This window comes from Typopeltis vanoorti, chromosome 26 (assembly GCF_054136105.1).
Source record: "Typopeltis vanoorti isolate ZY-2024b chromosome 26, IOZ_Tvanoo_1.0, whole genome shotgun sequence".
Taxonomy (NCBI): Eukaryota; Metazoa; Arthropoda; class Arachnida; order Uropygi; family Thelyphonidae; genus Typopeltis; species Typopeltis vanoorti.
This window is the reverse complement of record NC_143574.1, coordinates 6,323,961-6,337,605: the sequence shown is the minus strand read 5'-3', so window position 1 is coordinate 6,337,605 and position 13,645 is coordinate 6,323,961. Positions and strand designations below refer to the sequence as shown.

At 37.8% G+C, this 13,645-nt stretch overlaps 1 protein-coding gene across 3 annotated transcripts in view; it reads left to right on the top strand.

Annotated features, from left to right (window-relative positions):
• Positions 1-13,645, top strand: part of LOC150092289 (coiled-coil domain-containing protein 130 homolog) — a 115,851-nt gene that overhangs the window by 46,913 nt on the left and 55,293 nt on the right. The gene's annotated exons all lie outside the window — the stretch shown is intronic.

Genomic DNA, 13,645 nt, shown 5'->3' with positions numbered 1-13,645 from the left:
TTGGCAAGAACATAGAAAATATCAAGAAGGTTGCAAAATATTTTGAGGGTTGTTGAAGAAGCTTAGGAAATGGAGGAAAGAGTGCTGTAAAAGGAGTTAGAGATGATAAAGGTGACTTGAAAACGTGGGAAAAAAGGTATCCTTGAAGTGTGGAGTAATTACTTCGAGAAATTGCTAAATGAAATAAGCAGTGATAGTACAGTGGTAAAAAACATTCAACAAGCATACAGTCAGGCATACATATCCATACTAGAAGTAGAAAAAGCCATCAATGGCTTAAAATGTGGAAAGGCAGCAGGGGTAGATGATATTCAACCAGAAATGCTGACATATGTGGTATAAAAGTCTTGCAGCAGCTGCACTGCATAGTTCAGAAGGTGTGGATAGAGGGACGAATTCCCGATGATTTGAGTAGAGCTGTCATGGTACCCATATATAAAAAGGGAAATAAAACTAATGTGAGAATTACAGAGGTATTTCCCTACTGAGTGTTCCTGGTAAGATATATGCAAGTATACTTGAGAAACGGTTGAGAAGAATTGTAGAAGAAAAGCTTGGTGAAGAACAAGCTGGATTCCGGCCAAATAGAGGCTGTCAGGTTGAGATCTTCACTTTACGACAAATAGTTGAGAAATCATGGGAATATAACAAATATCTCTATTTGAGTTTTGTAGATCTGGAAAAGGCATATGATAAGGTGCCAAGAGAGAAGCCATTCAATACGCTGCAGTTATATGGTGTCAATGGGGCATTATATCAAGCAATACTTAGTCTTTATTTGATTTGTAAGTCAGCAGTTAGTTAATATTGAAGGATGTACAGGAAGATGGTGTAATGTTAAATCTGGTGTGAGACAAGGATGTACATTATCCCTTCTGTTATTCATTATATGTATGGATCACATTATAAAGGAAGTGGTATTAAACATGATATCAAAATTGGAGATGTTAATGTCAGCTGTTTGCTTTATGCAGACGATGTTATACTTATCAATAAATCCACTACGAGTCTGCAAGATTCCTTGACTGAATTGAATAACTGTTGTAATAGATGTGGTATGAAGGTCAGCAATAAAAAGACAAAGACAATGAAAATAGGCAGAATCGTTGAAAATGTCAACTGCATTGTGAACAACTGCATTAGGCACGATTTTTAGTGAAGATGGTAAATTAAATATGGAAATAGACAACAGAATCAATAAAGCTGGTATAGTAGGAAGTCAATTGAATAAATTCATATGGAATAAGAGAGAAATTAGTCAGAACACTAAATTAGCTATACAAGACAGTGTTCAAACCAGTTTTAACTTATGGATCTGAGAGCTGGGTCAGAAATAAAACACTTGACCAAAGACCAGAGACCGCAGATATGAGTCCTGAGAAAGATTAGAAGCGTGAACAGATGGCATCAATGGCAATATCTTATTAAAAATGAGGATATTATGAAATAACTTAACATTGTCAGCATCTAGGAATGTGTTAGCAGAGCTAATCTCAGGTGGTATGGTCATTTAAACAGAATGGGCGAGGAAAGATTGGCAAAACAAGTGTTCTCCCAGGTTGGCAGGAAAACAACGCAGAGGAAGACCAAGATATAGGTGGATTGATACGGTACCAAGTGCCTTAGACGACAGAAATATGAGATCTGATAATATTGGAGTTTTGGCAAGTAACAGACTGATCTGGAGGAAAATTGTAGTTAGGAAGTTAGTAATGATGTAAATTTTTCATGTAGTACTATCATATCCTGTACACCCCTTGAGGGTACATGGCAGGAATTTGATGATGATGATGAAGACCTGTTTTGCTAACTTTAATACCTTAGATTACTCCTGTTCACTTTCTTGAATGCAGCCAATGTTAAGTTTCTTCATAATGTCTTCATTTTTAATATGATTCTGCCATTGATGCCATCTGTTCAAGCCAGTATTTTTCTGAGAACTTGCAGATCCATAACTTAAAACTGGTTTGAACACAGTCTTGTATACTGCTAGTTTAGTGTTTTGGCTAATTTTTCCCTTATTCCATATAAATTTATTCAACTGACTCCCTCACCATAACAGCATTGAGTATTCTTTTTTCTGTTTACAAGTTTCATGCGATTTTCAATAAAAGCTGTGAATATATAACTGAAATATGTTACTTGTTCTATAGGTTCTCCGCTGAGAATGCAGCTGAAGTTTTTTATGTTCGTACCTATTTTCATAGTTTTGGTCTTTGTATTGCTGATTTTCATGCCAATTTGTTATTCAGTTTAGTTAAAGAATCTTGAAGACTTGCACTGGATGTGTTTAGAAGAACATCATCATCTGCACAAAGCAAAGAGCTACATTTGATATCTCTGATTCTGTTATCAGGTTTAATGTCACTTTCTTTCACAATGCAATCTATATAAATGATGAATAAGAATGGAGATAATGTGCATCCTTGTCTTTCAACAGATTTTACATCAAACCATCTTCCTGCATGTCTTTCAATTCATTCTGTATAATGTTCCATTTACTCCATATAACCGTAATGTTTTGAAAAGCTTTTCTCTGGGCCCTGTCATATGCCTTTTCTACAAAACATATCTTCAAAACTGAAATACAGATCCTTGTTATATTCCCATGATTTTTCAATTCTTTGTTGTGAATTGAAAATCTGATCTTGATGACTGCTGTTTTCCCTGAACCTAGCTTGTACTTCTCCAAGTTTCTTTTCCACAATTTTTCTCAGCCTCTTTTCAAGTATGCTTGCTTAAATCTTGCCTGGACCACATGGAGAAATTCTTTTGTATCTCTCACATTCATCTTTATTCCATTTTTTATAGATGGAAACTATGAGCTCTACTCCAGTCATCTGAAATTAGACCCTCTGACCAGGCTTTCTGAATTATGCAGAGTAGCCACTGTAAAACTTTTATACCTCCATATTTAGCATTTCTGTTCAGTTATTATTTACTCTAGCTGCCTTTCCACATTTCAGGTTTCTGATATCTTTTTCTACCTCAAGTATAAATATGTGCTCCTGATCCCATGAATGTTTTCTACCACTATGCTCTCACTGCTTGTTTCATTTAACAGTCTTTCAAAGTACAGACATCTAGGATATCCTTTTCTTCAGTTTTTATGTCATTTCATTCTTTCATTTCTTTTACGGTACTCTTTCTCCATTTCTAAGCTTTTTCAAATAGCCTTGGATCCATTTGTCATCTCCTTGATGGCCATGGAGAACCTTTTTGTGTCTCCACTCCATTGACTGTTGTTTGGTCTCTGGATCATAGTGATGAAGCCATGTTTCATCAACAGCCACAATATGTGTCAAAACATTTGCACCTGATTTCTCAAAATGTCCAAAAATCCCTTGAGGTGATAGCACACATTCTCTCTCTCTCTCTTTTGGTCAGCATTCAAACATTTTGGGGACCCAGTTCTGCATGTCCAGATGTTAGTTGATCATGACCCCAACTCATTCCCTGGATATCCCCGGAGTCTTTGCAATGTTTTTGGCTTGTATTCATCTGTCATCAAGGATCATAGCATGCATTGCATTGATGTTTTCAGGTGTGATCACTGTGTGAGGTCTTCCTGATCTGGGGGCATCTGTTGTCTCAGGATGCTCAGTTTTAAACTTGGTTACTCATCTGGCAGCTGTTGGATATGCTGGGACACAGTCACCTAAAGTCTAACATCAAGTTTGGTGAATCTGAGATGTGGACTTTTCTTGCAGCACAAAAAACTTGATGATGGCCCACACCTCTGTGTCTTCGAATTTTTTCAAAACCTCTGACATCTTGTTCTTAATCCTTCAACTTTGGTATCACCCAGAGGTGATACCAAGGTTGAAGTAATACGGAAGTCATATTTCCATAATAAATTTGGTTTAATCCTTTATCCAAGTGTGTGCAAACAAAGTTTGCGTCTGAAAGTATCTTCAGGACTGAGGTTAAGTGGTGCAACACCGGGCAACTCCTTGCAAAGTCCTTGCAAGGTGGATCAAGCTACCAACACTCCTATCTCAGTATCTCCCATAATGCAAAACGCATCTCCTTGCGGATATGTATAATGTTATGCATTAAGGGAAGGGCCACTACCCAGACTAGTTTCGACTTTTATTGAGGTCTCTTCAGTGGGAGCCAGACACAGGTGGAGATACAAGGCAGAAGCATTAGCAAGGTCATCTCCTCCTATAGGAGCTGCCAAACGGTGTGCCACCTTTTTATTAAATTACTCTGGATTTAGAGAAAGATGTTGAAAGTTTATTTTTCACTTGGTCAGACTATAATAAATTTTGTTTAATCCTTTATCCAAGTGTGTGCAAACAAAGTTTGCGCCTGAAAGTATCTTCAGGACTGGGGTAAAGTGGTACAACACCGTACCTACACCTGGGCCTGGCTCCCACTGAAGAGACCTCAATGAAGGTCGAAACTAGTCTGGGTAGTGGCCCTTCCCTTAATGCATAACATTATACATATCCGCAAGGAGATGTGTTTTGCATTATGGGAAATACTAAGATAGGAGTGTTGGTAGCTTGCTCCACCTTTGCAAGGAGTTGTCCGGTGTTGTACCAGTCCTGAAGATACTTTCAGGCGCAAACTTTGTTTCACACCCTTGGATAAAGGATTAAACTAAATTTATTATAGTCTGACCAAGTGAAAAATAAACTTTCAACATATTTCCATATATAACCAAGTGGAAAAACTTCCAACAACTATCTCTAATCCAAAATATTTTAATAATAAGGTGTGACACCTTTTGGCTACTCGTATGTGTAAATATGTCTTCTGCATTACATCAACCTTGGTATCGCCTCTGGGTCTGTCTCCCACTGATAAGACCTCAATAAACGTCGCAACCAGTCTGAGTAGTGACCCTTCCCATAATGCATAGCAATATACATGTCTGTAAGGATATGTGCTTTGCATTATGGGATACTAAGGCAAGTGGTGTGAAATCATTAGCTTCTATATACGAGTTACACTGTCCTGAAAATACTTCGGGCACAGACTTTGTTTGCTTACACTTGAATAAAGGATTAAACCAAGAATATAATTTCTTGTCATCTTTAATTTATAGTATAACCAAGTGGAAAAAGTTTCCTAGTGCTTGTTTTACTCCATTCAGATTTTATTTGATCTCAAATAACAGGATTCAGCTTGTGAAACCCTTTATTAATTCTGCAGTTATATTAATAATTTCAGAATTATTATTCAAGTATAAACCACAGCCACCACTCAACACTGTAGTCAACCTCTCGTCAGTAGTTTTAAAGCCTGAAGCACTCACCGCACTATCACGTGGCCACGATTTCGCCCTAGCTCCTAAAAGAATACCTTCCGAGGAAATCATGATCCAAATAGAACATGGGATTCGCAACCTTCCTAACCATATCGCCAACAACGTCAGACTGGATGTAGTCAGTGTTCTCACCAAAGCAAAACCTCCAAAAACCAACTTATTCAAAGACAAAAATGCAGCCCTACTAGAAATGAAGAAAAACAAAAAAAATAGTAATCATCAAAGCGGATAAGGGAAACGCCACTGTGGTGCTCGATCAAAAGGACTACAAAGGTAAGCTTAATGCTTTAGTACCGTACCTATTGAATATGATCCTACCAGCTCTCAGATTAGAACTCTCCACAGACTCCTTAAGAAAGTCACTTCTTGGCCTGTGGAAGTCACTAACAAACTAAAACCTTATAACTCTACACCCCCTCCCCCCCAATTATATGGACTCCTAAAAATACATAAACAAAATGTGCATTACATCCCATAGTGGATGGCATTGATTCCCCCACATATAAATTAGCCAAACATTTAGCCAAAACACGCACACACTATACTGGCAACACACCATCACACATAAAAAAACTCAGCCAGTATAGAAAACCTCTCGCTCTGACACACTGACATAATGGTCAGTTTTGACATCTCCTCCCTATTCACTAATGTCCCACTCAAAGAAACCCTAGAGCTCATCCAATCCAAGTTTCCTCCCAATATCTCAGCCCTATTTCAGTTCACAACAAACTCAGTTTCGTTTGGCAAGGAAATTTCTACAAACAGATAGAGGGGACATCCTGGGTTCACCACTTTCCCCACCCTTGGCCAATTTCTTTATGGAGACCTTTGAAGAGAAAGCCTTAAACTCCGCCCCACAAAAACCCACTATTTGGCTTCAATACGTGGATGATGTGTTCGCTGTTTGGTCACATGGCTCAGATACACTCCACTCCTTCCTAACACACTTAAACAACCAACACCCCCAGAGTCCAGTTCACCTTAGAAAAAGAGGAAAACAACACCTTCCCCTTCCTAGACACTTTAATCACTTGCCAGCTTGATGGATCTTTGGTTTTCTCTGTTTACAGAAAACCCACCCATACTGGCAGATACATTCACCAGCAATCCCCCCCCCCCGCAATGAAATGGGGTTATAAAAACACTATATAACAGGGCAAAATTAATCTGCTTAGATGACAAGACCTTAACCACTGAACTAAACCACATCCACAAAACTTTCTTAGCCAATGGCTATAACCCCTAAAAAATTAAAAAAATACTAAAACAAGTAAACATAATCCCCCCCCCCCACACACACACACAATAAAGATTCACTAAATCTATCACCATCCCCTACATCCAGGGCGCCTCTGAGAAAATAACCAATATCCTCAAAAAATATGACTTACTTCTTGTTATAGACCATATAAAAAGTTGGCATCCCTTATCTGCTCTACCAAAGACCAACCACTTCCCCTAGACCTACCTGGTGTATACCAGGTCCCTTGCAGCTGCAAATTGCCCTACTTTGGCCAAACAGGCAGGACAGCAAATATCAGGATTTCAGAACACAAAGACTACATCCGGTTTCACCAGTACAGCCACTCTGGGCTGGCAGACCATGCCTTAGATACCCACCATAGAATTTGTTGGAAGAAAACTAAAATAATACACCGCAGCAAGTTTAAGTACGAAAGATTATTCAAGGAATCATCAGCAGCTCTAAAAAAATATTCAAAACCTCAACAAATTTGGGTGCATGAAACTACCCCAAATTTGGGAGACTTACATTATGAGAACTTCAGCCCAACGGCAAAGACAACAAAATTAGCCTGCCAGAGGGCACCATTAGGACTTTAGGAACAATATTAGTTTCTTGCCTTCTTCCTCATTTGCTTTTGTTAGTGCCTGCATGCACATACCATATTTTTATGTTCCTGAAGATGGCAACGTGACTCTGCTGAAATATAGAAGTTATTCATTAAAGTTGCCTTTAATTAATATTCTTCATATGCGTTGTTAATTCCTTAAGCTAATTATCAGTTAAGTATAATGGTCCTTAGTACAGAGATACAACAACAGGCAACGTAGTTTTCCTGTTAAACATTTCAAGTTAAATGTTCACCAGTAATGTGACGTGTTATGATACAGGTTAGTTTCATCATCTCTATTTCAGATAATCTCTTTGATATTTCAGCTTTTATAGAGGGTTATTTGTTTTGTTCCATTAAATTGTGACTGAAGAAACTGCATTTTGAGCAAGATCAAACTAGTCAGATTTTTTATGCCAAATGTAGTCGTAATGCCAATCTGGTTTGTTTGGTGTACAATAGGTCATATGATCAAAACATATGGTAAACTCCTGCACGGGACCGTTGAATGTTATCTTATCTGATTGCCTGTCATAAGAAATGGAGATCCTGTGGATATCTTTTGGAGGCAGCAAAAAATAATGACTTAATTGTCAGAATCATTGGAAACAATTGTGGTTAAATGATTCTAAATTTTATTGTGAGAGTGCATCTGTGAAATAAAGGTAAAAAGACAAGCATGGTGGATTAATGTTTGGATAGTACCCATCTCTTGAGTGGGATGCTGCTGATGATGAGGCTTCATTGAAGTATCTTCCTACTCAGTGGGAGGTATCCATTTTTATTTATTTTTTTTTTCAATGCATCCCAAAAGAGAAATATTTACCATGAGGTTGAATTTGACCCATTATTTTCTGTGCAATCTAAAAGAAAAATGTTTGCTGTAACCTTTAATTTAGAGTTGTATTGAAATGGTCATGTTCGACTCGACCATGATTTTTGGGGCATGCTTTTTTTTTTCTCCATATCAATCAAATTATTTATTATATTTCCAATTATTTTGTGCATAATTTTAAAGTTGTGCAAAGAAAATTTCTTCCTCTGTAAATTCTAGACTTTTGCTGTCTCCTTTCTTGAAGATAGTGATATTGTTAGACTCTTTTGTCAGTCATTTGTTATTTTTCTTTCTTTAAATACTGTCTTTGGAATATTGCATAATTAACTTGTTAATTGGATATCTCCATTTTCTATTATTTAGATCTTTGAGGGTTTGTTGAATATCTTTTTCTGTTATTCCAAAAGTTATACTGTCCTTTTCATAAACATTATCTTTGATTATATTATCCATTATTCTTTTCTATGTTATAGATTTTTAAAACAATCTGTTTCCATTTTATTTGTTACTTTATACTTTCTTGTAGTTCTCTCTTTTGAATTTGTATTATTATCCAGATTCTTCTTTTATTACCATAAAAAAAAGGCTGGTCATTGTGTATGCTCTTCAGTCAGAAGGCTGCAGGTTCAAATCCTGCCATGGGCATGGATGTTTGTGATTGTCTGTGAAAATACTAGTGGTGGTGGTGGGCAGTAGATGGCATTGGTGTAGATGATGACATTCGCTGTACTTGGTGGTTTGAGTGGTGGAGACAGAGAGTTGTAGAGTAGGTGCCTCTCCCTCAATGGGTCTTTGGACTCCTTGGAGGTGTCACGTAATAATAATAGTAATAAAAATCGTGTTTTAATTCTTTGCAGTAGGTATTCCATTATTCCTGTTTAATTTTTTTTTCTGATCTCACTATTTACTTTACTTCATAAAGATTTATAATCTTCATACATTGAGGTATTTCACTTATAAAATCAATGAAATGCAGTTTTCTTTTGATCAGTTTGTAGGCTAATTGTTTTTCTCCTAATGCCACTTTATGTACCATTGATGTCTTTAAAGACTGTCCATTTTTCTTGTACTGCTTGTCTGTTTTTTTGTCTCTTTCAGTTTATCTAACAGTAATAGGTATCTTATACTTTTTTCTTGAATTTCTATCCTATATTTTGTTAATCTGTGTTTTTCTTTATTCTTTGATGCCTTTGCTAGTTTTATTTTTCTAAGAACTAACTACTTATGATCATAATATAAAGATACCAAGAAATTATATACTTGGTTTAATCTCTTATCCAAGTGTAAGCAAACAAAGTTTTGAAAGTTTGCACCTGAAGTATTTTCAGGCTGAGGCAACTCATATATAAATAGAAGCTAATGACTTCACATCACTTGCCTTCCTATCCTATTCCCACAGCCATACCGCTGGGGGGGGTAACTATATGCTACCATACTAGGGAGATGATTATGAGCAAGGTGGTTTCCTGTTGCCTTCCTTTCTGTAGTATATTTTATGACTAGCTTTGTGTGTTCATGCAACTGGTTTGCCTGTTTTGAGGGATGAAAAACCTGAGTTACCGGAAGAAAAACCCTCCACTTGTATAAGACTGATTAACTCGCTTTTAGTTGAAAGAGACCAGGTAAAGGCTCCTCATGTCACTGACGACTGATGGGAATCGAACCCAGGTCTTTCAGACCAAAGGGCTTCATCTATACTGACTAAGCTACGGAGGCTCCCATCACTTGCCTTAGTGTCCCATAATGCAAAGCACTTATGGGTATGTATAATGCTATGCATTATGGGAAGGGTCATTACCCAGACCGGTTTTGACCTTTATTGAATGTTCAAGTACAAGTCAAACTCCAAAAACTCAGCATTGTTCCCTACAGTAACAGGCTCACCCTGCCACTAAGAAGAACTCTCAGCGTTGGCTCTACCTCGTGGCACGCTCATCCCACCACCGAGCAGAGCCGCTCATATGTCATCTGCCATTCCTCTTTTTTTTTTTTTTTATTTCCACTTATAGGTTATAAACTTTTTTTTTTTTCAGATTTTCAAATCTGAAAAAACCTGCCAACTCAACATCACCAGAGTTAAAGATCGGTATTATCAACATAAGAAGCCTGAATGGCAAAGAAATGGAGCTAGCTGACGAATTAGAGAACTACCAGATCAACATAATAGGGGTGACTGAAACAAAAAAGACAAAAACTGGTGAGATCTTTCTGCGCAATAAATACAAAATGTTATATTCAGGCAATGACAATCAAGGAAAAGAAGGAATAGTCATTGTATTCAACACAAAATACGAGGCTAATCTTCTTGAATGGTAGGCAGTCTCAAGTAGAGTGACGTGGGCAAATATAAGAATGGGGAACTGGACAATGAGACTTATTTGTGCCTATGGTCCCACAAAAGGTTGTACTAAGGTAGAAGTGGAGGAATTTTTTGAGGCTTTAGAAAAAGCAACTGACACAATGAAAAAGGAAAAGTTGGTCCTTGTTGGGGGATCTAAACAGCAGAGTAGGAAATGATTGTCAGACATACAAAAATATTATGGGAGAATTTGGAGAAAAGAGCAAAGCTAATAATAATGGCAAATACCTGTTGGATTTCTGCTCAGGACATGGACTGGTTATTACTAACACCATGTTCCAACATAAAAATGTGCACAAATTCACATGGAGAGAAGAGGCAAAAATAAGAAATGTCTCATTGACTATGTTATTGTTGATAGTGTTGTTTTCTCCCTTGTGCAGGACACCAGAGTGTACAGAGGATTTGAAATTAGAAGTGATCACTATTTAGTCTTGAATAGGATAAAATTGAATTTCATATTGAAAAGAATAACATGTAAGAAAGTTTTAAAGCGAATTAAAGTTGAGCAGCTCTCAGGTGTGAACTGTAGACTAAAATACACAAAGATTATTGAAGAAAAATTGAAAGATTTGAGAACAGGAACCAAACTTTAGAGATTCAGTGGCAAGCCTTGAAGAAAACCTTGAATTGATTCAGCCAGAGAGGCGTGTGGTGAGGTTGTCTGCAAGGATAGAAAAACCAGAACTCCATAGTGGACACAGGAAGTTAAAGAGGCAGTGAAGGAAAAGAAGAAAACATATCAAAAGTTCCTGGCAAATAAGTCAGCTTGTGCTCTTAGAGAATACAGAGACAAATGTAAGAAAGTTAAACACTGTGAAACTAGCTAAACAAAAGTCATGGGAGGACTTTGGCAAGAACATAGAAAATAAATATCAATAAGGTGGCAAAATATTTTGGAGGTTGTTGAAGAAGCTTAGAAATGGAGGAAAGAGTACTGTAAAAGGAGTTAGAGATGAGAAAGGTGACATGGAAATGGGAGAAAAAGATATCCTTGAAGTATGCAGTAATTACTTCGAGAAATTGCTAAATGAAACAAGCAGTGATAGCACAGTGGTAAAAAACACTCAACAGGCATACAGTCAGGAAAACATATCCATACTTGAAGTAGAAAAAGCCATCAAAGGCAGCAGGAGTAGATGATATTCGACCAGAAATGCTGAAGTATGGTGGTATAAAAGTCAGTGGCTGCACTGCATAGTTCAGAAAGCCTGGACAGAGGGACGAATTCCCGTTGATTGGAGTAGAGCTCTCATAGTACCCATATATAAAAAGGGAAATAAAACTGAATGTGAGAATTATTATTATTATTATTATTATTAAACAAGACCTCATGGAGTCAAAGACTCATCTAGGAGATCCTTTTATCTCACACACATCTCATCATACCGCATCTTAAACACATTCAAACTCCTTGCAGACACCACACTCTCAGGCAAGGCATTCCAGTCATTCACAACTCTGCATGAAAAAAACCTGCCTCTCACTCCCCTACTCACACCCTCTTTATACAGTTTCCAGGGATGACCTCTGGTTCACCCCTGATCTCCCACTATTCTCTGTAGAACTTCTCCGCCATTGATCCTATAACAACCCCTTACCAACTTGTAGGTCTCTATCATATCTCCCCCTCTTCCTTCTCTCCACTAGACTGCAAATTACATCTTTTCAATCTTTCCTCATACTCGACATTCCAGAGGTCAGAAACTACCTTAGTCAGTCGCCTTTGGACCCTTTCCAACATCTCTTCATCCTTCTGAAAACCAGGTGACCAAATCTGGGCACAATAGTCCATGTGCGGCCTAATCAAAGCCTTATACAATGGAACAAGAATCTCCCTACTTCTACACGTCAGTGTCTTCTGCATCATTCCCAGAAGTCTTTGTGTTGTCTTCACAATTTTGGCGATGTGTCCCCTAAATTTTAGATCCTTATCCACTATCACCCCCAGATCTCTTATTTCCTCTACTTCCAACAATATATTCTCACCAAGCATAAATTCTGCATCCCATCTTTGTTTTCCAAATTTTAAAACCTTACATTTTGCAACATTGAACTCACATCCCCATTTGCTTGCCCAATCACTCAATTTATTCAAGTCTTCTTGCAAGGCCACAACATCTTCACTACTCTTTATGGTTCGTCCCAACTTTGCATCATCTGCAAACAACTGAATATCTCCATCCAAATCTTCGCCAATATCATTAATATACAAGTTAAATAGTAATGGTCCTAAAACAGATCCCTGAGGCACTCCACTAGTGACTTTCCTTTTCCTGGATATTGCGCCCCCATACACAACTTGTTGATACCTATCAGATAGCCAGTCTCCAATCTAATGCACTAATCTAATATCCAACCCCATCTGCTCTAGTTTGACTATCAACTTATCATGAGGTACCCTATCAAAAGCTTTTGCGAAATCCAAGTATATTACGGTGTATCCTTCTCCTCTGTCCAAGGAAGCAGTCACTTTATTGTAATAAGTATGTAGATTACTAAAACACGACCTCCCTTTAGCAAATCCATGCTGTCCATCAAAGATTATACCATTGTTGTCAACCCAACTCTGGATCCTTGTTCTCACAAGCTTCTCCAACAACTTAACCACAACACCTGACACACAGATAGGTCTATAGTTTGATGCTTGAGTTCGATCACCTCCTTTATGAAGTGGCACAATCTTGCCCTCCTTCCACTCTTTAGGGACTTGACCAAGTGCAAGACTCGTATTAAAAAAATATGTCAAGGCAGGTGTCAACTCTCTGGCACATTCCTTCAGAATACGCGGTGGTATATTATCAAGTCGCACAGCCTTATTTACATCTAGTTTACTCAACTCACCAAACACCTCTTGCTCACTTACAGTCAGTCTCTCCTCCCCATCATCAACTGCTCTTAATCTCTCCATGAAGTCACATTCACAAGATTGAAAGATCTTTATGAACTGCTCATTAAGTATCTCCACCACACATCCTGCAACAGCTGTCTTTATACCATTTCCTCCAATCAATGTCATCCTTCCATAATCATTCTTTCTTTTGCTGGCTACATATCGAAAGAACTCCCTAGGATTCTTTTTAGCTTCATTAGCTAACTGCTGTTCATACCTCTCTTTAGCTACTCTCACCAACCAAGTCACCCTCCTTGCCTGGTCTTTGTAGACCTCATGAAATTGGTTACTTCCACTTCTCTTATGCTACCTCCATAATGCCCTTTTTCTCTGTATTGCATGCTTAATCTCTTTATTCATCCATCTCACACCTACCTTATTTAACCTTCTCACCCATGGTATACATTTAGACATTGCATCCACT